Below are 24,567 nucleotides of genomic sequence, written 5' to 3'. Positions count from 1 at the left end.
CGGCGACGACGAGGGGGAGTCACCGGAGGCCGACCGCGCTCCCAGCGGCGGCGGCGACGACGAGGGGGAGTCACCGGAGGCCGACCGCGCCCCCAGCGGCGGCGGCGACGACGAGGAGGAGTCACCGGAGGCCGACCGCGCCCCCAGCGGCGGCGGCGACGACGAGGAGGAGTCACCGGAGGCCGACCGCGCCCCCAGCGGCGGCGGCGGAGACGAGGAGAAGACACTGGAGGCCAACCGCGCTCCCAGCGGCGGCGGCGGAGACGAGGAGAAGACACTGGAGGCCAACCGCGCTCCCAGCGGCGGCGGCGGCGGCGGCGGCGGCGACGACGACGAAGATACACCAGAGCCGCAACATGCCCGGACTCCCCTGAGCCCAGGGCGGTCAAGGACACAGGAAACTCGGAAGGTCCGAACCGAGCGGGACCCCCTGGCGGCTCGGACTGAGCGGAACACTCCGAAGACTCTGGCGGCTCGGACTGAGCAGGACTCTCCGGATGCTCGAACACTGGATGCGCAGGCTGGGGCTGCTTTGCAAGGCATAGTGCGGGTGAGTCTGATGGTGAGGATGATGGCGACATGGGAGTTAACTGGGACTCTGACTCAGAGGCCAGAGACTCAACAGCAGTCGACGGGAGAGACCGGGGCTGAGACAAAGAAGCTGAGTGCGTGGGAGCTGACACTGGGGAAGCTGAGTGCGTGGGAGCTGACACTGGGGAAGCTGAGTGCGTGGGAGCTGACACTGGGGAAGCTGAGTGCGTGGGAGCTGACACTGGGGAAGCTGAGTGCGTGGGAGCTGACCCTGGGGAAGCTGAGTGCGTGGGAGCTGACCCTGGGGAAGCTGAGTGCGTGGGAGCTGACCCTGGGGAAGCTGAGTGCGTGGGAGCTGACCCTGGGGAAGCTGAGTGCGTGGAAGCAGGCCGGGAGACGACTGGCTGCGTGGAAGCAGGCCGGGAGACGACTGGCTGCGTGGAAGCAGGCCGGGAGACGGCTGGCTGCGTGGAAGCAGGCCGGGAGACGGCTGGCTGCGTGGAAGCAGGCCGGGAGACGGCTGGCTGCGTGGAAGCAGGCCGGGAGACAGAAAGAGCAGACTGCGAGCTAGAGAGGGCAGACTGCGTGGGGGCAGGCTGCGAGCTAGAGAGGGCAGGAGCTGAGGGAACTGACTGAGAGGGCACTGAAACTGCTGACACTGGGGACCAAGGAAGAGCGACTGGAGCTAGAGCTGACTGAGGGCGAGGGGGAGCGACTGGAGCTAGAGCTGACTGAGGGCGAGGGAGAGCGACTGGAGCTAGAGCTGACTGAGGGCGAGGGAGAGCGACTGGAGCTAGAGCTGACTGAGGGCGAGGGAGAGCGACTGGAGCTAGAGCTGACTGAGGGCGAGGGAGAGCTGCTGGCTGCGTGGGAGCAGACTGAGGGAGAGCCGACTGCGTGGAGACTGACTGAGAGCTAGAGAGAGCTGACTGCGTGGAAACTGACTGAGAGCTAGGGAGAGCTGACTGCGTGGAAACTGACTGAGAGCTAGGGAGAGCTGACTGCGTGGAAACTGACTGAGAGCTAGGGAGAGCTGAGGCTGAGGGAGCTGATGCGGGGAGAGCTGGCACTGGGGATGTTGAAGCGGGGAGAGCTACAGAGGCTGACTGAGACTGAGCGGTGGCTGGAGCTACAGCTGACTGAGACTGGGAGGTGGCTGGAGCTACAGCTGACTGAGAGACAGGCTGAAGAGGCACTGTGGACGACACTGAAAACTGCTGTGAAGGCTTGGACCTGGCTGCCCCCACCCGCGGAACAGGAGCGGGCGCAGAGGTCAGCCCGTCCGTGGCTGCCCCCACCCGCGGAACAGGAGCGGGCGCAGAGGTCAGCCCGTCCGTGGCTGCCCCCACCCGCGGAACAGGAGCGGGCGCAGAGGTCAGCCCGTCCGTGGCTGCCCCCACCCGCGGAACAGGAGCGGGCGCAGAGGTCAGCCCGTCCGTGGCTGCCCCCACCCGCGAAACAGGAACGGGTGCAGAGAGCTTCACAGAGGCTGGCGGAACCTGGGGCTCCTGGAGACGAGCTGGCATCACAGCAGACAGGGGCGAGAGCGACCGGGGGGGAGCGTGACGATGCCGGGTGCGCTGCTTCCTCCGCTTTCTGTTGGAGTGGGAGGCACGATTCTCTGCATCCAGGATGTCGACCAGCAGAGGTGAATCGACGATTTCCACATCAGCCGGCAGCCAAGAGAGGTCCGGGTAGGCAGCGGGCTGTGCGCGAAACGGTGACAAAGACGAGGACAAGGTGGGAGAGGTGAGTAGGATGGACGAAGGCGGGTCCTGGGAGCGAGGCAGTGCCTGTGGCGGTGGGCTGCAGGGGAGTGGAGGAGACAATGGGGATGAGAGGTCTGGCCGCAGGAGAGGTGCACTGGCGATGGCTTGAAGAAAAAAATTTGAATCCCTGCCCTGGACTGGGCGGCCAATATTATACAGGTCATATTGCAGGTTTTTCCGAAGCATGATTACTGAATGAGCAAGTGAGGCAGTGTCAGGATGGGTGAGGAGCCAAGTAGAGGAAGAGATCAGTCCACAGCAAAAAGCTAACTGCATTAGCCGGTTGTGTTCGTTTGTGGCATGAATAATTTTCCTGGCCAAATCCTTGAGCTCCAGGATCTTCTCTTCTTGCTCAGGGGGGCCCCTTGTGTCCGCGGGGACCATAGTATGGTCGCGTCGTTCTGTCATGGCCGGGGAGGAAACGGACGAGGAAGGACCAACATGAAGGACTCCAGAAGCAAACATAACTTAAAAGGGGATTTATTTCACCGGGGAAACACAAAATACAAAAACCTTGGAAGGGAGGCACAGGGAGACGAAGGGCAGGCACAGGGAACACAGGAACATGCGGGCACCAAAACATCAACGACGCGACAAGGAACACATGGAAACTGAGGGCTTAAATACACACTGGGTAATCAGGGCAAGAGGAAACAGCAGGGAACAACAGGTGAGGCAAATGAAACTAATTACACAGGGGAAGCAAAGCTGAACACAAAGCACAGGAAAACCAGACTGTCAAAATAAACAGGAAGTGACAAACCAAGGAACATACTGACTAAACACGGGGAACAGGCACAGACTCAGGACAGAGACGCAGACATATCACAACACTAGGAAACACAAGACATCAACCTACTGGGAGGACACACTCAGGAAATAAACTAACACAAAACGCTGGGCCAACGGCCCAGGACATGACAGAGGCAAACACAATACTTCACATGTGTTCCATTGTTAGCACTAAGTGCTTGTTGTTTAACTGTGGACACACAACAGGTAAAATGCAACAGTCTCTGAAGAGTTTTTGGACATCAGTTAATGGTGGAGTTTGGTCATCGTCTCTAGATATTGGTGGTTTAATTTCACTCATTATGAACATCCAAAGTGATTTCAACCAATTCAACATTGCCTCATTTGCGACATGAAGTCCACTGTGTGGATCAACTTCACAGTTTTGAAGAACATGATGCTGAATTAATGGTTTCAGATATTTCTCTGAGCGGGACAATGTTATTTTTTTGATAAGGTTTAAAATTTGAAGAAGCTCAGTGTGATCTTTATTGGTCTGATAATCTGCAAACTGGTCCTCGTAGCGGAAGAAGAGACTTTCGTATCTCGAGATCAGTTTGGGACATTGGGGGTCGAACACTCTCAAAACTTTATCTCTTGTGAGAAGAAGTGGAAGCCCATTGAGTAAACTCGAATCGTCCTCTGTGCCCTTTTGTGAGGAGAAATCTTTTAAACAAAATCTCAAGAGTTCTGAACATCGTGACTCATCTCTGATCAAAGTGGCACTTATGGGTAAAGGTAAATCCTCATCTGTTTGGGTTGGATCATTGAGAGACTTTGCTCGTAGGAAAGTTTGCACAGTGGAGGGACTGACCTCTTTCACTTCAACACCAGCAGATTTGAAACTTTTCCAAATCCTCTGCATGTATATGGAATAAGGAACAAGTTTCATTCCAAGATCTTCCAAAATGGGATTCAGCTTGTAATTTTCCGGGTTTGTCAGGTAAAGTGCTTCAGTTGAGTCTGTTTCACTGACATTACACCAATAAAAAGAGTACTCTTTAATTTCTTTATGTTCAATTATATGCACTGAGCTCTTCATCACTGGGATTACATCAAGGCCCTTTTCTTTAATTGATCTGTACACCTCAAATATCATTTCATACCAGTCCAGATCAACATCTTGGTACACAGTTGGCCAAAAACACAAGTATTCAGTCCTGAAACATGATTCAATATTTGAAAGAGAAACTTTCTTGACTGCAATGCTGCACCTGATGTAATGCAGGAGATCTGCATACAGCGGAGCAATGACGTTCTGTTTCAAAGACTCATTCGAGTTTGATTTCAGACTTTGGCCGTCTTCTTTCCAAAGGCTTCTCCTTGAAGAATCAACCTCAAAGTTTCCATTGACGTGTACTGGCAGACCAGTTTTTCCTGGCAAAGGAAGTGAACAAAAGGCTTCTCCTATAAAATCCTTGTAGCCCTTTGTGTTCACACGTGCTGCTATTGCTGCTTGGGGAAGTTTGTCTGATAGTTTTAATTCACAGCTGTCTTTGAAGGAACCAAACTGTTCTGCAACAATCCATTTACTTTGTCTTTTTGAGGTGGAAATCATGGTTTCATAGAAAGTCTTGTGTGGTGTTGTTGGTTTGTCTGATTGTAGAGCATTTTGTAGACTTTCTACAAAATCATCTTTTTCGTCCTGACTTGTTTGTGGCAGATGTTTTTCAACCTCAAAGATGGTTTTAAGTTCTCCTGAATCTTCACTGATTTCATGAACTTTGATTTTGCAGATGTTTTTCAGAAACAGAATTAATCCTTCAGGATCTTCAGACAAGGCAGAGCACAGCTCTTCCATGTCCTGCTCAGTGACTCCTTCCTGTGATATTTTGGAGGTGTTTGCATTGGCATCCATCCTCAGAGGTAATCTGAACATGGTGCCTATTTTAAGAGAAAGTTTGTCTGGAAGAAAGGATTTGTAGACATGTACATTTCTTTGAAAGTATCAGCTAGTTTATAGCCAATGCCAGCTCTTGGTTTTTTTGAATGACTTTCAATGTATTTTTGATTGGGGTCAGAAATGCAAAGCTTTTCATCTCCTGTAAGGATTAAAGGACAGTCAGTCAGATGGTAAACAGAGTTGAATCCAACTCCATACTTCCCTATCTTCCCTAGAGAGTTGTGCTTTCCTCCCTCTCCCAGTTGCTGAATTCCCTTAATGTCAGCATCAGAAAACACTTTGTTGTTGAACACACACAGTGCTGGACCCTGCAGACTGTTCCATTTCTCCCCAAATGTTTTTAGTTTGCCATGTTGTCTTTTGTCCCAGATGAAGTGAATTTCTGTTGCTTCTGCATCATCAGCATTTTGGATCCGCTCTTTAAGGATATCCTTCTTTGATGGATAGGCTGAAATTATGTTTTTAATTCGAACAGTAAGTTGTTCATGCTGTTCAAACTCAAAAGCTAATGGAGAAATGTTGTAAACTGCATGGTTTTCCAGAGTATGATGTCTGGTTGTTTTGATTCCAAGGTGTCGAGCCATAGCACATGGGATATTCTCATGACATAATGTGACACCTGAAGTGAGCGGCATCCATGGGCTGTCATTGTAAAACAGTTCACTTGCAGGTTGCAAAACTCCACGCTTATTGGGTATCAGACAATTAACCATAATTTTCACTTTGGCCTCAAATATTCCTTTGTTTAAAATTGTGAGGCAAACTGACAGATCACTCTTTGGCAGGGGTTTGTTTCTATATTGAGCTTGTAATTCCTGCAGCACAGTTAGAAGCTGAGTGGTTGTGAAGTGTTTTTGCACACCTATACTTTTCCAGAGATTGTTGAAACCTGTGAAGGCAGCTGGAAGTACATGGAGATAAGGCTTTGCTTCAAGTTGCCCACTCTCAGCTACACAGTTGACATTCACAAATGTTTTTCCAATGAGGATGAATGGGAATAAATTTGCCTGTTTTGAAATGTAAGTGGTATTTCCAGAGTCACAGATCCACTGATCTAGAAACTTATAGCACTCAGATGCTATTTTGTGAAGCATGGATCTGTCAGTGGAGTGAGCTTGTTTGCTTGCTTCTTGCAGCTGCTGAAGCACCGTCTCTGGCTTTGGAGTGCTGTGAACTCCCAAAATCTGTAGGACTGGATCAGTGTTGTGTATTTTCAGATTAGTATGATCTAACACTGGTTGTGTCATATTAACGAGTAGGGAGCATTGGTCACTAAAGACGTCAGTGGGCCTTTTAAGTGTTACATGTCCTTCCATTTTTTTATCACTGGGTAAAAATGCTGGAAGAAATGCAGTTGACTGCAGTGTTTTCCAGTGGCGAGAGTCTTTATCACGTATGTGATTCTTCATCAGTTTAAAAAGGCACCTCAAATGCACAAATGCTTTCTTTTTGTCAATACTCCAGGTTTTATTAATTGTGCCTGCTTTCTCTGTGATGTCTTCCAATGGGAGATGATCATTTGCCATTCCAAGATTCAACAAACGCTGAATCCTTTTCAGGGAGCTAAAGTCATTTTTGGTTCCACCAAGCAAGCGCCCCTCCTCTTCTTCAAAAAGACAGGCCACTTTCCCTGATGGTTTCACAAGTTTCCTAATATATTGGAGCTGTCCACAACTTGTCAATTTCTTTGAGATGAAGATCAATAGCATGTAGCACAAGGGTGTCTCTACTCTTAGGGTCCATGGTAGTTAGGTTATTGAACACTGCTTTTTGGTAGAACTTCTCCCAGTTCCATGTCCTGTTTTGTAACACCTTTTCTAAACCGGCCTGTTTGAAGCTATTTCTCAGCCACAGTGGAAGAGGAACAACATGGTTTGGTCCTTTTACATATTTTTGACACACTTGTACTGCAAGGTCACCAATTTCTTCATCATTTTCAATACTCTCATGTAGAAATATGGCCTTGTTCACTGAGAACCACTGTTCTCCATCACTAAAAAGCTCTGGACCAATAGAGTCATGGGCAATGGTCGAGTAAAATGCATCCACCAAAGTCTTGAAAGGTTCAGTCACTTTCTCCCTATCAGGCCAAAAAGTGTGATAACAGTAACTCACCAGCTGCTTGTTTTCAGACATTTTTTTTAGTGCCTTGAGTACAGTAACATATGATTTCACTACTGCATCCTGAAGAAGAGCTTTGTTCCAGTCATTTTTCACTCCAGTTTCCCACAGACCTTTTCGGTTGCTTGTCACAGCAAATGTGCCATTTACATTGACTGGAAGACCCGTTTGAATGGGAAGAGGAAGAAGGCAAAATGCCTCTCCAACCGGGTCTGTTTGTAATGTTGTGTATTTTCCAGTTTCTGGATCTTTTTGCAAAGGCACAGCAATCCCCCCGATGGGCAAAGAGAAACTGGCTTGATTGTTTTTGTGAAGGGCCATTTCCAAGGACTGATGTGTCCCAAAGCAGTTGTACAGCAGCCAGAACTGAACTTCAGATACATCAGACTGCTGACTGGATATTTTCACAATGCTGACTGTGCAGCATTCAATCAGGTTTTTGCATTTGCCATCAAGGTTCATCAGTGATTTCTCAGCTTGACGCTGCTTGGACACACTGCTCTCATCAGGAATCTGCATTGCACTCACAGTGGTTTTGGACACAGAGAAGATGGTTTCTATTTCATTGTCTTGTGGTGGAGTTGATCCAGTGTTTAAGATATTTTGGAGGGATAATGAATTGATGTTTTTCAAAAAAAGCAGGTGAGTTTGTGAATTCTTAGAAAAGTGCTGTTGAAAAGTGAGGATACTGTATTTGTCATACACCTTTGTGCTTAGTTCTGATTTGAGAGCCTCGTCTTCACTTCTGAAAGGCAGTTTGATCAGAGTGCCTGGATAGGGTTCAGGAGGACTTTTTCTGGTAAAGTTACAGTCAAAAATGTTTTCATATGATCCAAACTGACCAGAAAACCAATGAAAGAGTCGCTGTTGAGAGAGATCCAGCTTGATTCCAGGATTTGTTTTGTGCTTGATGTGCTTTGTGAGGTGAGTTACATTTGGATCAAGTATGAGAAGAGTGCTGCCACTAAGGATGGAGGGGACATCTCTCACATGATACACAGTATTGAATCCAAGTCCAAATTTCCCAATTTTTTCCACTTTGTTCTCCTTTGAGGCTGAGCCAACTCTGACAATATTTTTCCAGTCCTCAGCTGTGAACTGCTCATTATTAAAAGCCCAAAGACAGGGTCCCTGACAAAGGGCCATGTCAGGGTCAATAAGGCTGTCAGGGGCATCTTTGTGGACTCTGTAATCCACCAAGAACCTACAGACACCTGCTCCAGCATCCTCTGCATTTTGAATGAGCTCTTTGAAGATGTCACTTTCTTCATCATACTCTTTAAGGATGTTTTTTATCCTCATTGTTATTGGCTCAGATTGTCCACACTGTTCTATCCCTATCACCTCTGGAGAGAGGATGTGAGAACTAAGAAATTGAATGTCCAGCCATTCAGCTGCTGCTTTTGGGATTTCCTCATGTATGACATAAATTCCCTCTTGGTTAAAGTTTAGTTCTTTCAGTCCATTTTTGCTTACATCACAGAAAACAGCTGCTGATCGTGGTTTTAGGGTAAACTGTTCTCCCTCTACAATGACTGGCACTGGGATGTCATCCTGAACTCTCCTCTTCTCTTTCCACAGCCAGTTAAGAATTTCTATTGACACTTTGACCTCTGAGGAATATGCAAATGGTTGTGTTCTTGCCTCAATTGTTTGCTGGATTGAATGAAGAATACCCAGAATTTCTTCATTTGAAAGCACTGTTCTCAGGCCAAACTTCTGGAACAACTTCTTGTATGGTAGAAATTCAGTTGTTACCTTCCCAATGTAAGAACTCAGATCGAGATTTTGTGGGTATTGAAGAACCAGATCCTGGGGTGCAACAAACTGGTTGTGGGCCCACAGCCAACAGGTCTTCTTGTCCATTTTTGCTGAAAATACAGAGATGCTGTCCTGCATGTGTTTGTAAATGCTGTGTAACTGCCTTTTGAAATCCACATCTGTGTCAGGATCAGCCATTTGCTGTGCTTTTGATTTCAAGAATGACAGATTCTCAATCACTTTTTCAGGTGGAGGTGGTCTTTGAGACCAAGTCTGCTGCTAACTCTGTCACTGAGCTTCCCTACCAGAGGCATTACATGGCCAACAAGGTCCTTGTACACAGAATGTCTTATTTCATCTGGACAGAACAAACAATAGTTTTGAGAGTCGTCACTGAACTGTTTGTTATTTCCAGGTTGTTCACATGGGACCCATTTTAGCCTTTTGAGGCGATGAAGTTGTTCATGAGAAAACTTTGACAGTAGATCATTAGTATCCACCATTTCTAGGAGAACCTGAGCTCTTCTCAGAGCCCCAGTTTGTGAGCCCACACATAGTTTATCAGTCAGGTTGGCAGCATGTAGCAAATGTTCAGGTGAGACATCTTTCTCTTTGTTCAGTAATCCAACTTCTGTTAGGCTTTCCAGCACCTGCAGTGAATGAGTGTATGAAGGTGGGGGAAGGAGTCTGACTCAAAGATGATTTTAAAAGTTTAAATTCTTGGATCAAAAAAGTTTGAGGCCTTCTTCAGCTGTCCATTCACCTCAATGAAGTTTACGTCCTTACAGCTGCATTTCAAGGACTGGTTTTGAGAGAAAAGCACCTTACCATGCTGTAAGATCCAAGTCATCGTTTTCTCAGTGTCTTTACTGGTAAAAGCCCCTTTCTTGATACAGTTAACAAGAACATTGGCTGCTTCAGCTGTGTCCAAGAGAGGAACTTTGAGCAGCTGCAGCAGTCTGCGGTCAGCCTCATTAGCACACTGGACTATGGAATCAGGCACAGGGAGCTCTGTTGGTACCGTCAGGCCTGAAATCAGAAGCACAGCTTTTTTTGATTGAGCTGCAACACTGAATCCTTTCATGGTTTGAAACAAAGGGAACTTTAAGAGAAAATCTTTCTCTTTATGTGAAAGAGAATCCAGATGAGACAGATAATCTTTCAGCTTTTCTCGTGCTGTGTGAGAGGCAGATGTGAGTTCTGTGATCAGATGCTGGAAATCTAAATTCATCAAGACCTTCATAACACTCCTTGGAGATGGGCACAGCACATAAGAGTCAAGATCTTCATGTTTCAGCCATTCATTTCCTCTCACCACTGTGCCACCAACTTTGTTCACCAGCTGAGCTATTTGGTCTGGCAAAATCAACTGCTTTCTTCTCTGAAAGATCAGGGTTGTGTTGTGCTTTAGTTTTGCTACTGATACAGTCTGACTGTCAGACAGGGGACTGACTGGTATTAGAGTTATTTCAATGAAACAACTTAACTCATTAAAATGAATGTTGAGAAACCTCCAGAATTCTTGGAACCAGTCTAAAGGTGGATGCTGACTGTTGCTGTTGTCCCATGTAACAAGGTCCTTCCCTGTCTGCTTCCAGTCTTGTGGCAAATACCTCCTTGTATATTCAGCCACGTGGGAAGCATCAATGTTGATGACCTTGAAGAAATCTGAAGAGCAGATTAAAAGAAATAAAGAAAGGTTCGAATAAATGTGTTGTGCTAACATTTGTAGATGTCACATGCAAATTACTGAGATCTTTGCATTTTATAAAATTACTTTGACCTACTTCTTCTGGCCAGTTCTCTTAGATGGGCACTGCAGGCTGGACTGAGATTGTGTAGAATGAAGAGGTTTTTGCAGAATGGCAGCAAGACTCTGTACAAAAGATAAGAAAAACAAAAATAAAGACAGCTTTTGATCAAATTCATATTGACCAGTGGGATTTCATTTCATGCAGAATATTTCTAGGAATCTGATAAGCCCAGTGCATGCTATCTACTCACCATCTTGTGGTGAAGTGCAGCATTTACAGCCTGAAATTTCTCTCAAGGTTGAGGCTTCAAATATTAGAAAGCTAACTTCTACCTATTCTGTTTTGAAACCTTAAATATTGGTTTATTGGATATTTAGTCATTCAGAAATATGTAAAAGAATAATACCCTACCTTGGAAATTCATTGGTGTCTGTTCTGGCTTTTGTAAGTTATAAGTTACACCGTGTGCAGTTTTTGTAAAATTGCCCTAGAACTCCCTCCAGTGGTTGTTTTGTAGCATTGTTTGTGGTTACAATAATACAGGAAGTAGACAGATTCAAGATGGCGGAATGTAATGCCGAATGTTCGTGAATTAGGCTAATATCAATCGTGAAACGTTGTTGTTTTGGACAAGATTTGTTCTTTTACGATGGTCGAAAGTGGACAATGGTCAGAGGCCATTCTTCAATAAAGCAGCAAAAAAACGGAAAGAGAAGTTTCTTTATTGGAGCATCGTTATCTGGCTGTCTAGCTGGTGAAAAACAGGAAACTCAAAAGCGAGGACAGCACAGTAAAAGAACATCAGCGCAGCAGGCAACAACCACAAGGAGATATATAGCGCAGCAACCATGAGTCTACAGTCAGGTAAAGCAGATGACATGGAGAACAAGGACAATGCAAGCAACACAGACACACGCTGTAAGTCTGCACGCTCACATTCATCCAAACGTTCATCGACAAGTTCTGCAGCATTAAAAGCACGAGCAAAAGTGGAGGCTGCACGTGCACAACTGGCTTATTCGGAAAAGGAGGCAGCCATAATGAAGCAGAAAACTGAACTTGAGGCTAATTTGCATATTTTGAGTTCTCAGAAGGCTGTTGTGGCTGCAGAAGCAGAAGTTGCAGTTTATGAAGAGGAGGAGGGACTCTCAAAAATTGAACAGGACTATCCATTAGTGGGACCATCCACCAGCCCGGAACAGCGTACTGCAGAGTATGTACAAAAACACTCAGATATTTGTGTTGAAGGATTCACATTGCAAGTAGATCCTCTCGCCTGTCACAAGGCTGCACGTGAACAATGTGAAAAGGCCATGAATGCAGAAATAGATTATCACAGCTCACACAGTGCAGAAGAGAATAAGGTTAAAGTGGAGTACCTAGCACAACACAGAGAAAGACTGAGTCCACCCAAACTGTATCCATTTGGCACTCCTCAAGCAGCTATAGAGACACAGGGTGTACAGGAGATTGCGAAGTACCTCACACGGAGGGAAATGTTAAGTACAGGACTTTTGCAGTTTGACGACCAGCCAGAGAACTACTGGGCTTGGAAGGCATCATTTCAAAATGCTATTAAAGACTTGCATGTTACAGCCCAAGAAGAGCTAGATTTAATAGTCAAATGGCTTGGAGCTGAGTCTGGTCAGCAGGCACAGAGAATCCGCTCAGTCCACGTCTTTAATCCAACTGCAGCACTGGAGCTTGTGTGGCAAAGACTCGAGGAGTGTTATGGTTCTCCTGAAGTAGTGGAAAATGCACTGTTCAAAAAGACTGAACAGTTTCCCAAACTCAACAACAGAGATAACGCAAAGTTAAGAGAGCTGGGTGACATTCTGCAGGAAATTGAATGTGCAAAAGATGGAGGATACCTACCAGGCCTCTCATATTTGGACACGGCTCGTGGAGTCAATCCCATCATGGAGAAGTTGCCCTATGGACTACAGGAAAAATGGATTGCAACAGGGGCAAAGTACAAAGAAGAACACAAAGTTACCTTTCCCCCTTTCAGTGTCTTTTCGGGGTTTGTAAGACAACAAGCCAAAATAAAAAATGACCCAAGTTTTGTCATCACACCTCCTGCCAACGCAAGCATCAAAAAAGAGAAGAGCTTCAAAGGCAACAACAGGCAAGTGATTAGTGTACACAAAACAGATACCAGTTCAGCTCAAACTAGTTACAGTAAACCTATAGAAAGCCCTGATAAGCTTTGTCCTATACATAAGAAACCTCATCCACGTAAGAAGTGCAAAAGTTTCAGAGCGAAACCCATAGATGAGCGCAAGTCTTTTTTAAAAGAGAACAGAATCTGTTTTAAATGCTGTGGCTCTACTCAGCATCTAGCAAGGGACTGCAGTGTGCAAATAAAGTGTATGGACTGTGGCAGCGACAGACATTTAGCAGCGCTACATCCAGGTCCACCTCTTGCACCAGCTGAAAGCTCTGAAGCTGAGAAAGAGAATGGCGGGGAGACGCAAACTAGTGAAAGCGTCTCAGTCGTTTCTAAATGCACAGAAGTGTGTGGCGATGTAGACATCCCATATTCATGTTCAAAAATAAGTCCTGTATTAGTCTATCCAGATGGGAAAAGAGAACAGGCAAGGAAGATGTACGCAGTGCTTGACGAACAAAGTAACAAGTCACTAGCTAAGTCTCAGTTTTTTGAGCTTTTTAAGATTAAGACACACTCAGACACTTACAAGCTCAGGACATGCTCAGGACTGTCAGATAACGTTGGCAGAACAGCATTAAACTTTATGATTGAGTCAATAGATGGTAGAGTAAAGCTCCCACTCCCAAACCTGATTGAGTGTGACATGATTCCGGATGACAGAAGAGAGATTCCATCTCCACAAGTTGCTATGAAGTTCCCACACTTACAGAAGATAGCTGAGAAGGTGCCACCTGTGGAAAAACGAGTACCTATTCTTTTGCTCTTGGGGAGAGACATTATACAAGTCCATAAAGTCAGAGCGAGAATCAATGGGCCATATGGTGCACCTTATGCACAGCGATTAGACTTAGGCTGGGTTATAGTTGGGGAAGCTTGCATGGGGAAGACGCATAAACCGCTTAATGTGAATGTGCTCAAAACACATGTTCTTCAGAATGGACGTGCTTCTTACCTCTGCCCATGCCCTAACATGTTTCAAATCAAAGAGTCAAGTGGTTGCAACTACCAGCTTAACACCATACCTGCCCCCCAAAAGGACAGTGAAAACATGAATAACATTCAGCTGGGAGAAACAGTGTTTAATAGGACAAAAGATGATGACAAACCAGCACTGTCAGCAGAGGATAAAAACTTTATTGACATTATGGAAAAGGAAGTGTATCAAAATGAGAGGAATAGCTGGGTGGCACCTTTGCCATTCCGCTCTCCTAGACCAGAGCTTCCAAGTAACAGAGAGCAAGCGCTCAAACGCCTCCAGTCCCTCAGAAAAACACTGGACAGGAACCCCAGGATGAAAAGACAATACACAGAGTTTATCCAAAACATGCTGGACAATGACCACGCAGAGGTCGCTCCACCTTTGGACTCAGACAAAGAACACTGGTACTTACCATCCTTTGGTGTGTACCACCCACAAAAACCTGACCAACTGAGAGTAGTTTTTGACTCAAGTGCAGAGTTCGAAGGACTGTCCCTTAACAAAGTCTTATTAAGTGGACCCGACCTAAACAACACTTTACTAGGTGTCCTTATGCGTTTTAGAAAAGAGCCTGTAGCATTTTCAGCTGATGTGCAACAAATGTTTTATTGTTTTGAAGTGAGAGAAGATCATAGGGATTATTTGAGATTCTTTTGGTATGAGAATAACGATACTAGCAAAGACATTTGTGACTACAGAATGAAGGTTCATGTCTTTGGGAACAGTCCGTCCCCAGCTGTGGCTATTTACTGTATGAGGCGTGCTGCAGTCGAGGGAGAAGAAGAGTATGGACATGAGGCAAAGCAATTCATAATGAGACATTTTTATGTTGATGACAGCCTTGCATCCACAGCAACAGGAGAAGAAGCTGTTGAGATACTCACGAATGCACAAAACATGCTGGCTCAGTCAAATTTAAAGCTACACAAAATAGCTTGTAATGACCACAAGGTAGTCCAAGCATTCCCTGCTGTTGAAAGAGCCAAGGATCTCAAAGACCTGGATTTGAAGCTGGACAACATACCCCTGCAAAGGAGCTTGGGGGTGCTGTGGGATCTTAAAAGTGACTGTTTTACTTTTCATGTAACCACTGAGCAAAAGCCATTCACCAGGAGAGGTGTCTTGGCCATCGTTAACAGTTTATATGACCCACTAGGTTTTGTTTCACCCATCACAATGCAGGGAAAAGCTCTTCTTCGTGACCTATCCACAGAGCAGAAGGATTGGGATGAACCACTTCCCGCAGAAAGAGAAGATGGATGGAATAAATGGAGAAATTCACTGAAAGATCTTGAGCAGCTACAAATACCAAGGGCTTACCTACCGTTCTCTCAGGCCGCTGCTGTGAAGAAAGAATTGTGCATATTTTCAGATGCCTCAACCATGGCCATAGGAGCAGTAGCCTATCTAAGAGCTCTAGATAGCAAAGGTCAGTGGCACACGGGGTTCATCATGGGCAAGTCCAAAGTAGCCCCCCAACCAGCTCATACTGTTCCTAGATTGGAGTTATGTGCAGCAGTTTTAGCTGTGGAGATGTACGAACTCATTAAAGATGAGATGGACATTGAAGTAAACACTATCAGATTTTTCACAGATAGCAAAATCGTTCTTGGTTACATACATAACAACACAAAGAGATTCTACACTTATGTGGCTAACCGAGTGATTAGAATCAGGAAGACCACACATCCAACACAGTGGTTTCACATATCCACTAGTGACAATCCGGCAGACATAGCCACTAGACCAATTGCAGCTTCCACATTAGCTTCCACAAACTGGTTTAGTGGTCCTTCTTTTTTGGCACAACATGACATAGAGCCATCACATTGTGATAGTTTTACTCTCATCAACCCTGACGCAGATGCAGAGATCAGACCTGATGTAAAAACCCTCGTTACCAAAACCTCAGTAGCACAGCTAGAGCCATGTCGTTTTGAAAGATTTTCTCATTGGATGAGATTGTGTTGCACTGTCGCATCACTAAAACGTGTGGCAGCATCATTCAAGAAAACAGACACAGAAAGTAAAGGCTGGATGTGTTTTCGTGATAGTAACACTGCAGAGGAAGTGTCCAAAGCAGCCAAGTTTATCATTAGTGCAGTACAGAGTGAAACATTCAAAGAGGAGTACAGGTGCATGAAAGCAAATCAGCCACTTCCAAAACAAAGTTGTCTCCAAAAGTTGAACCCTGTCATTGATGAAGATGAACTCCTCAGAATAGGAGGAGGCTTGGCACCTGCTGACCTAACAAAAGAGGAGAAACACCCACTCATTATTCCAAAGGCTCATCATATAGCTGTCCTTCTTATTAGATACTATCATGAAAAAGTAGCGCATCAAGGGCGCCTCATAACAGAAGGAGCACTCAGAGGAGCTGGCTTTTGGATTATTGGCAGTAAACGGCTCATTTCTTCTGTCATTCACAAATGTATTCTTTGTCGAAAACTCAGAGGACAAATGCAGACTCAAAAGATGGCAGATTTACCCATTGATAGGCTGACACCCATGCCACCATTCACTAGTGTTGGACTGGACGTCTTTGGGCCCTGGACAGTCACCACACGTCGCACCAGAGGAGGGAGTGCAGACAGTAAACGCTGGGCTGTACTTTTCTCCTGCATGTCCACAAGAGCAGTGCACATTGAGCTCATTGAATCAATGTCGACGTCAAGTTTCATCAATGCTCTAAGAAGATTCTTTTGCATCCGTGGTCCTGCTCAAATGCTTCGCTCTGATAGAGGGACTAATTTTATTGGAGCATGTAATGAGCTGCAAATTGATCACAAGGACACAGAACTGAATGCTTACCTGCTGGAGAAAGGATGCACATGGCTGTTCAACTCCCCACACTCTTCACACATGGGAGGATCATGGGAGCGACTCATTAGAGTTGCGAGGCGCATCCTGGATGGGATTCTTTTGAAGGCCGCACATATCCAACTCACACATGAAGTGTTGAGTACATTCATGGCAGAAGTAATGGCAATAATGAACGCAAGACCACTTGTACCAATCTCAACAGATCCAGACAAACCAAACCTTCTCACACCGGCAATGCTTCTCACCCAGAAGACCAATGCATTATCTGCACCAACAGGAAGCTTTGCACCACCAGACCTCTACTCAAAGCAATGGAAACAAGTACAGTGTCTGGCAGACTGTTTTTGGAAACAATGGAAAAGTGAATACCTATCGACTCTACAGCAACGGAGAAAATGGACTGATGATAAACCGAACATTAAAGTTGGTGACATTGTGTTATTGAAAGATGCTCTCACACACAGAAACAACTGGTCCATGGGAAAGGTTGTAAGAACATTTGAGAGTAAGGATAATAAGGTTCGAAAAGCAGAAGTAAAAACTGTGAAAGATGGAAATGAAAAAGTGTTTTTAAGACCCATTGCTGACATAGTTTTGCTTTTGTCAGAGGAAAATTAAGAGTGCTATAACTGTAAACAGTGTAAAATGTTTATTAGAAATGTTAATTGTAGTGGCACAATTGTATTGTACCAGGCGGGGAGTGTTCTGGCTTTTGTAAGTTATAAGTTACACCGGTGTGCAGTTTTTGTAAAATTGCCCTAGAACTCCCTCCAGTGGTTGTTTTGTAGCATTGTTTGTGGTTACAATAATACAGGAAGTAGACAGATTCAAGATGGCGGAATGTAATGCCGAATGTTCGTGAATTAGGCTAATATCAATCGTGAAACGTTGTTGTTTTGGACAAGATTTGTTCTTTTACAATGGTCGAAAGTGGACAATGGTCAGAGGCCATTCTTCAATAAAGCAGCAAAAAAACGGAAAGAGAAGTTTCTTTATTGGAGCATCGTTATCTGGCTGTCTAGCTGGTGAAAAACAGGAAACTCAAAAGCGAGGACAGCACACTGTCAATCAAAGCAGTATCTTCCTCTCTGTCTGTAAAAGATCTAAAAGAGCCGTCACTGAGTGGAAGGAGCTGAAGGTTCTCAAGTTCTTTATATTGTTCATCACCCAAAATGTACTCCAAAAGACAGAGTATGTCATCTTTAGTGATGTTATGCACACCAGTCCTGTGGAGAATGTTCCTGAGGAATGTTGGAGTCACATGTTTTAGGGTAGTGGGGTTTGGGTAGGCCTCATTTATAGCCCTTGCAACAGCAGCTGGTAAAGTGACGAGATTTTCTCCACAAGAAATCAATGTTCTTTTAACAGCAGATGATATGTTGGTGCTTGTTGTGTCATTGCAGGGGAAAACAGCTTCTGATGGAGTGATAAACTGTCTTTCATCTTTGGCAAGAGAGAGGACAGCCATGTTCTGCCTGAATACGTGATGAAGAACATCCAGAACAAGAGCATGCCATTTGTCTTTGTGCTGCATCTGAGAGAGATCTGGCCACAGATCATACACAGAGGAGACAGGGAGAACAGATTCTTGGGCAAATTTAACCCCTTAACTGGCAGCAAAAAAATCACCTGACAAAAACTACATTACACCCTCTGGTTATTATTGGCTCTGAACAACCCATTTCATAGCCTATTAACTGGCTGCGTCTGGTCCGCCGGCCGAATGAAGTGCATTTATATGGCAGGCTAGACCCGCCCATTTTGACTGACACCTCATTCGGCCAATCATGTTAAGAAATGGGTTTCCCAGAGCCAATAATACTCAGAGGGCGTCACGTAGCTTTGTCAGGTGATTTGGTGCAGCCAGTTACATGATTGGCCGAATGACGTGTCAATAAAAATGGGAGGGTCTAGCCTGCCATATAAAAGGGACTACAAACGGCCCGTCACCGGGCCCTTGCCAGTTAAGGGGTTAACGGCATCTCGAATGATCATGATGTATGCTTGTGGGAACACCTTCTTCATCAGCATTTTATTCCATAAAGCATGGTCATCATGTCTCTGGTCTTCCTCTTGCCACTTGATGTGTCTTCTATTGTCAGTGAGGCCAAAGCATGCATTGACATAAACTGGGAGTCGTGTCTTATTGGAGTCATTGTTTGGAAGGGGGAGAAAGCAGCTCAGTCTGCTCTGGCTACAGTCCCTCTTCTCACCACAGGGGAATGCCAAGTCAACTTGAGGTAAAAAGCTCAACTTTTTTGCAAGCAAATCAAGATCTTCTGCATTGCCTTCTTTCATGGTGCACGTAGTCAGAAGCCACTTTGTCTCTTTTTCATCTTCTGAACTCACAGTTATAACTTTGAACCTTGTTTGACCCCCAATGACTGACTCATCTTCTGACTTTAAAACAACACCTGTGGGGACGGAGGACTTCACTTCAAGTCTGGTGTTAACAGCTCCATCTACATTAATATGAATCAAGGACACGGAGGTGACACCTTTCAAGAAGAGAAGGCTCAACTCTGCATCTGCAATGAAGCTATCAAAAAGCTCAACCACCTTATCTGAGTCGTACAGATTATCAGAGATTTCTGATGCCTCATTGCGTAAAGGAAATCTGAAAACTGTCCCATCAAATTGCTGATCCTCCATGACAACTTTTGACCACTCTTGTCTGCATACAAGTGAAACTATACCTCTAAATGGCTGGAACTGATCACATGTGTTCATCAGAGCTTCTTGGTCTTCAGCATCCTCCAGAGACCACCAAAACCCTCCATTTCTTTCCCTAAATATTTTTTCTTGGGGAACCATCATGCCAAGGTGCCCTGAACTGAATATACTCGGCACATCTGTGGACAGTAAAGTAGATATATTCCTGTTAACTGTTATAGTGTCAAATAACATGCCACTGGTTTAATGTGAGAGCTACACATTGTTCCACCTGTTATGTGGTAAACAGAGTTGAAGCCGATTCCAAACCTCCCGACTTTGTTTGGGTCATCACGCTTGACACTCCTTCCTGTCATCTGAATTCCTTTCCAGTCTTCATCAGTGAATGCAGCATTGTTGTAGGCATAGAGAGCAGGACCTTTACAAAAACAAAACACACTCAAGGCTTAGGTTCACAATAGATATTTATCTACTGATTAACTCTCTGTAACTGTTATTTGGAACTTCCAGAAAATCCCAGAAGGCACTAAATGAGAACCAGTAGACTGAAGTTAAATTCTCCTATAATTTCTGGGGTTCATTTTGATTGTAAGCTTTTCTCAGTATAAAGTGTTTTAATGTGACTGTTTTTATTATTTAGAGCTATATAAACAAATAAAATGATAAATAAATTGAATTATGTATTGCAGGGACTTTCTCTGGTCTGTTCAATTAGATGATTAGCCTATTACATTCAAGTGACAGTCTCTCTTGTATAAAATGAAGTGGGTGTTAAAGTGCAAAAAACTCTAGTGCCTGAAATGACACTATTTCAGGCACTAGGGAAATTAATAATGTCTGTAACATGGGAAAATTCAAATTCAAATTGTATTAAAGCTGCAAGCTGTAATGATTGGGCTCTCACACCCAGGCGCACATCAAACTGTGCCACACTCGGACGTTGCCGTGGTTGGGAGCGTCACAGGCTCACCTGAATGTTGTCAGTCGAATATGCTACTGGGATGGTGCATTGTTCGGATGCCAAATGTCTCCCACGCCCACTAGGTGGTGTTGGGAAGTGCCCACGAATTACATGTCACAATGCTGTATGTACAGTAATGCCTGCACCCATCACTGAAAATTTAATGCTAATGGGGGGATGATCATAAGACTATTGCTGATTTCCTGTCCCCACAAGGTGGTGTTATGAGTGTGGTGCAAAGCTGGGAGATAGGTGTGTCTAGACCAGTGGTTCTCAAATCCAGGCCTTGTGGCCCAGTGTCCTGCAGGTTTTTGATGTGTCTCTGATCTAACACACCTGAATCAAATGGCTGAATTACCTTGTCAGTATACAGTCAAGTTCTCCAGAGTCCTGCTAATGACTTCTATATTTGACTCAGGTGTGTTGAAGCAGAGACACATCTAAAACCTGCAGGACACTGGGCCATGAGGCCTGAATTTGAGAACCACTGGTCTAGACTCACTCACTCTCATGAAGCGTGTGAAGTTTGGGACAGACTGGACAATGCATATTTGAGATGTGACAATTTGGTGTGCTGTGGTATCTGATTGAAATCCTAAAATCAAAGTGTCATTATGGCAACACAGTTTGATATTCTAAAAAAAAAGCTTAGATAACTTGATGGGCTACTAGATGATCTGGAGCAATTTCGGTCTCACTGGGTCAAATGCCCTAGGAGGAGTTCATTAAAATAGAGGGCCTGGAAATGGTGAAAAATGCTGCAAAAATGACACCTTAAATTCAACATGGCTGACTTCCTCTTGGGTTTTGGATATGGCTGCAAGAGACTGGACCTAACTGTGCATAATCAAAAAAACAGACAAACAAAAAAAACAATAAATTTTACTACAAACTCTGGGAGGCTAATTTGATATTTTCTATTGTTTTTGCCATTTTTATAATTAAATATTCAGTGAATACCTTGGTACTTTCCCAGTTCTTCAGTTCAAAGGCTTTCTGTCCCATAGCTTCGCTCATCATGGATAAAGGTGCCGTTTACACGAAGCCGTTTTCACTGGAAACGGTGTCGCTTTGATGCGTTTCAGCCTTTCGTTTACACGATGGCGTTTCAGAAACGATCCGCGTTTACACGAGGACATGTGAAACGATGAAAACGATGTAGTTCCCATGCCAGGCCACAAGTTGGCGTTGGTTTTCTCTTTGCAAAGTTTGTTTACGCAAGACGCGCATGCGTGGAGTGACACAGTAGGTAGTGCGGCAAATTGTTCATTACTTACAAAACGGCCAATGTGAGAGGTTTTGTGTGGACCGATGATGAGGTTGGATCGCTGCTGCACACAACGCTGAATTACAAAACGGTAAAAACACAGGAAAAGCATAAGAAGCACTCGTGAATCCGCGAGTACTGTTTATCAGTTTGCGCGTGCGCGAAAAACTGGCCGTCGCAACCATAGTGCGCATGTGCGAGTCGAGCGTTTTCAAATCACCCCGGTTTCAAGTGTTTACACGAAAACGCAAGCCGGTGCGTTTCTGAAACGCTCCACTCTGGACCCCGTTTCTGAAACACATCGTTTTCACTCTGTTGTCGTGTAAACAGAAGGGCGAAACGCATCAAAACGACACTGTTGTCGTGTAAACGCAAGGCCGAAACGCATCAAAACGACACCGTTTCAAAATGAAAACGGTCTTGTGTAAACGGCACCAAAGACCACTTCTGTGGCTTGAGCATCATTTGCATTTTGAATCAACTCCTGTTGACAAATAAAAAACACCATTAACAGAGGATAGCAGAACAAAACTAGCACTGTCACAGTTCTACACAGGAAGCTAGTAGACTTTCTCACAACAGGTATTTTGATATAATGCAGCAGGAAAAATAACAATGATGGCTTTCTTCCATTAAGTGTCCCAGCTCTGATATGAACCAGTATAACAAACCCTAAAACCTGCTCGTCTGAAGGGATCACAGTCATTTTATTAATAAGACATTTGGGTTTCCTGCTTTCACATTAGAATTCTATGGTGAAAAGGTCAATTTTATTGTCAATTCAATCACACACATTTTTCACTTTTGTTGCATAATTGGGCCTCATTTCAAACTGAGTGTGGTTACATCTGCCATTATGCCTTTGAGGCTTATTGCTGAAGTGATTTATTATTTTAGTAGTAAACAGCTTGATGGCATCAAGCATGTCTAGTTTTTAACCAGTTAGCCTTAGATGACTGCAGTTTACATCCACATTGGCCTAATCATATCATGTATGTCTAAGCATAGAGAATGTTGTTTGCAGAACCATACCATACCATTTTATTTATAAAGCACTTTTAAAAACAACAGGGCTGACCAAAGTGCTGTACAATAACATCACACATAAAAAACCAAAACAGGTCAAAAGGCAATGAGATACAAAAATAAAACAAATGTGTAAGAGATTAAATAAATAAATAGATAAATTAAGAACTATAACAGTGTCTTAAGATTTAAGTCAGAGTCTCACACTGGGTCAAAGGCCAAGGTATAAAAATGTGTTTTTAAACAAGACTTAAAAACAGCAAGTAAAGGAGCCTGTCTGACATACAGTGGTAAACCATTCCATAATTTTGGAGCCGCAACTGCAAAAGCTCGATCACCCCTGAGTTTTCGTTGCACCTTTGGTACAAGTAAAAGCATCTGGTCTGCTGACCTAATGGAATAAAAGGAACATATGGTTGCAGCAGTTCAGATAGATAAAATGGGGCACAACCATTAAGAGACTTAAAAACAAATAAAAGAATTTTAAAATGGATTCGTAAATGAACTGGAAGCCAGTGAAGAGAAGCTAAAATTGGGGTGATGTGCTCTTGCTTGCTCGTACCAGATAAAAATCGTGCAGCAGCATTTTGCACCAGCTGTCGATGAGCAATGGAGGCCTGGCTAATTCCAGTCAGAAGTGCATTACAGTAATCAAGATGAGATGTTAGAAAAGCATGTATTACTGTTTCGAGATTATGTTTTGAAAGAAGAGGCTTGATTTTTGACAGTCTTCTCAGCTGAAAGAAGCAGGATTTCACCACTGCATTCATCTGAGCATCAAGCCTTAAAGTCGGGTCCATTTTCACACCTAAATTAGTGATGATGAGTTTCTCATATGGGGCCAGAGAGGAAAGGTCAACACAGGGGGTACTGCTGGTGCCACTGGGTCTAAACAACATGATTTCTGTCTCTTTCTCATTCAAACTCAGAAAATTTAGTGACATCCATCCTCTGATGTCCCTAAGGCATTCAAGGAGAGGCTGGACAGAGCATGAACCAGTGTGTTTCAGTGGAAAATACACTTGACAGTCATCCGCGTAACAGTGAAAAGAAATATTATGCTTACGAAAAATAGTTCCAAGTGGCAGCAGGTATAAGGAGAACAGGAGAGGTCCCAGAATGGAGCCCTGAGGAACCCCCCCAAAGGAGGGTGGCAGAGGCAGACTCAAAATCATCAGTGCTGACAAAGACTTCTATCAGAGAGGTACAACTTAAACCACTGGAGCGCTGCACCTGTGATGCCCACACACCGCTGCAGCCTGGAGGTGAGGATCTCATGGTCCACAGTGTCAAAAGCAGCTGTTAAGTCTAATAACACAAGTACCACACAGTCACCAGAGTCAGTTGCTAAAAGAATATCGTTAAAAACCTTTAACAGAGCGGACTCAGTGCTGTGATGGGTTTAAAACCCAGACTGGAACACTTCCAGAATTGCATGTTCATCCAAGAAAGTCTTTAGTTGAGTGAGATATGTGATGTATGAACCTAGAGATGTCCTACCAATACTTACCACCAGAGGGGCAGACCGCCACTAGGGCATACAGGGGTTCTGAATGTAACCATAGCAACAGTAGGATAATAAACAAACGAGTGAACCAGCAAGAAGTTGTCCTCCATGCTCTGTGTGTCGAGTAATAATGTTTACTTAGTGACACTATAAGGGAGCAACATAACATAAATTGGCGACGAGTCGTGTATTTCGGAATACTTTTCATCGACTGGCTGTGAAAGTTAAGTCAGCTTTGTGCAAGTTTTTGGACCGAAATGAACACCCGCGTTTTTGGATAGCTAATGTGCTGATCAACTATGAGCCAACCATCATCAGATGACCCGAGTGCAGCTAGTGTTACATCTGCGGATACAAGGACATCGAGTGCTTCGAGTTCATCTACGGTGCAAGTAATCCCAGAAAGACGTATGATGGCTGGAATATATGGACATATGGACATTTTCGATGAGTCTGGTGAGCAATGGGCAACGTATATTGAACGTTTTGAGCATTACGTGGTGGCTAATGACATTCATGAGGCTAAG

The 24,567-nt window shown here is 44.6% G+C and overlaps 1 pseudogene; it reads right to left on the bottom strand.

The window, feature by feature from the left end:
- Window positions 1-24,567, bottom strand: part of LOC115800679 (sacsin-like) — a 52,029-nt pseudogene that overhangs the window by 5,518 nt on the left and 21,944 nt on the right.

Source organism: Archocentrus centrarchus, chromosome 21, assembly GCF_007364275.1.
Source record: "Archocentrus centrarchus isolate MPI-CPG fArcCen1 chromosome 21, fArcCen1, whole genome shotgun sequence".
Lineage (NCBI taxonomy): Eukaryota > Metazoa > Chordata > Actinopteri > Cichliformes > Cichlidae > Archocentrus > Archocentrus centrarchus.
Note: the sequence above shows the minus strand (reverse complement) of the source record. Positions and strands in the feature narration are given on the sequence as shown.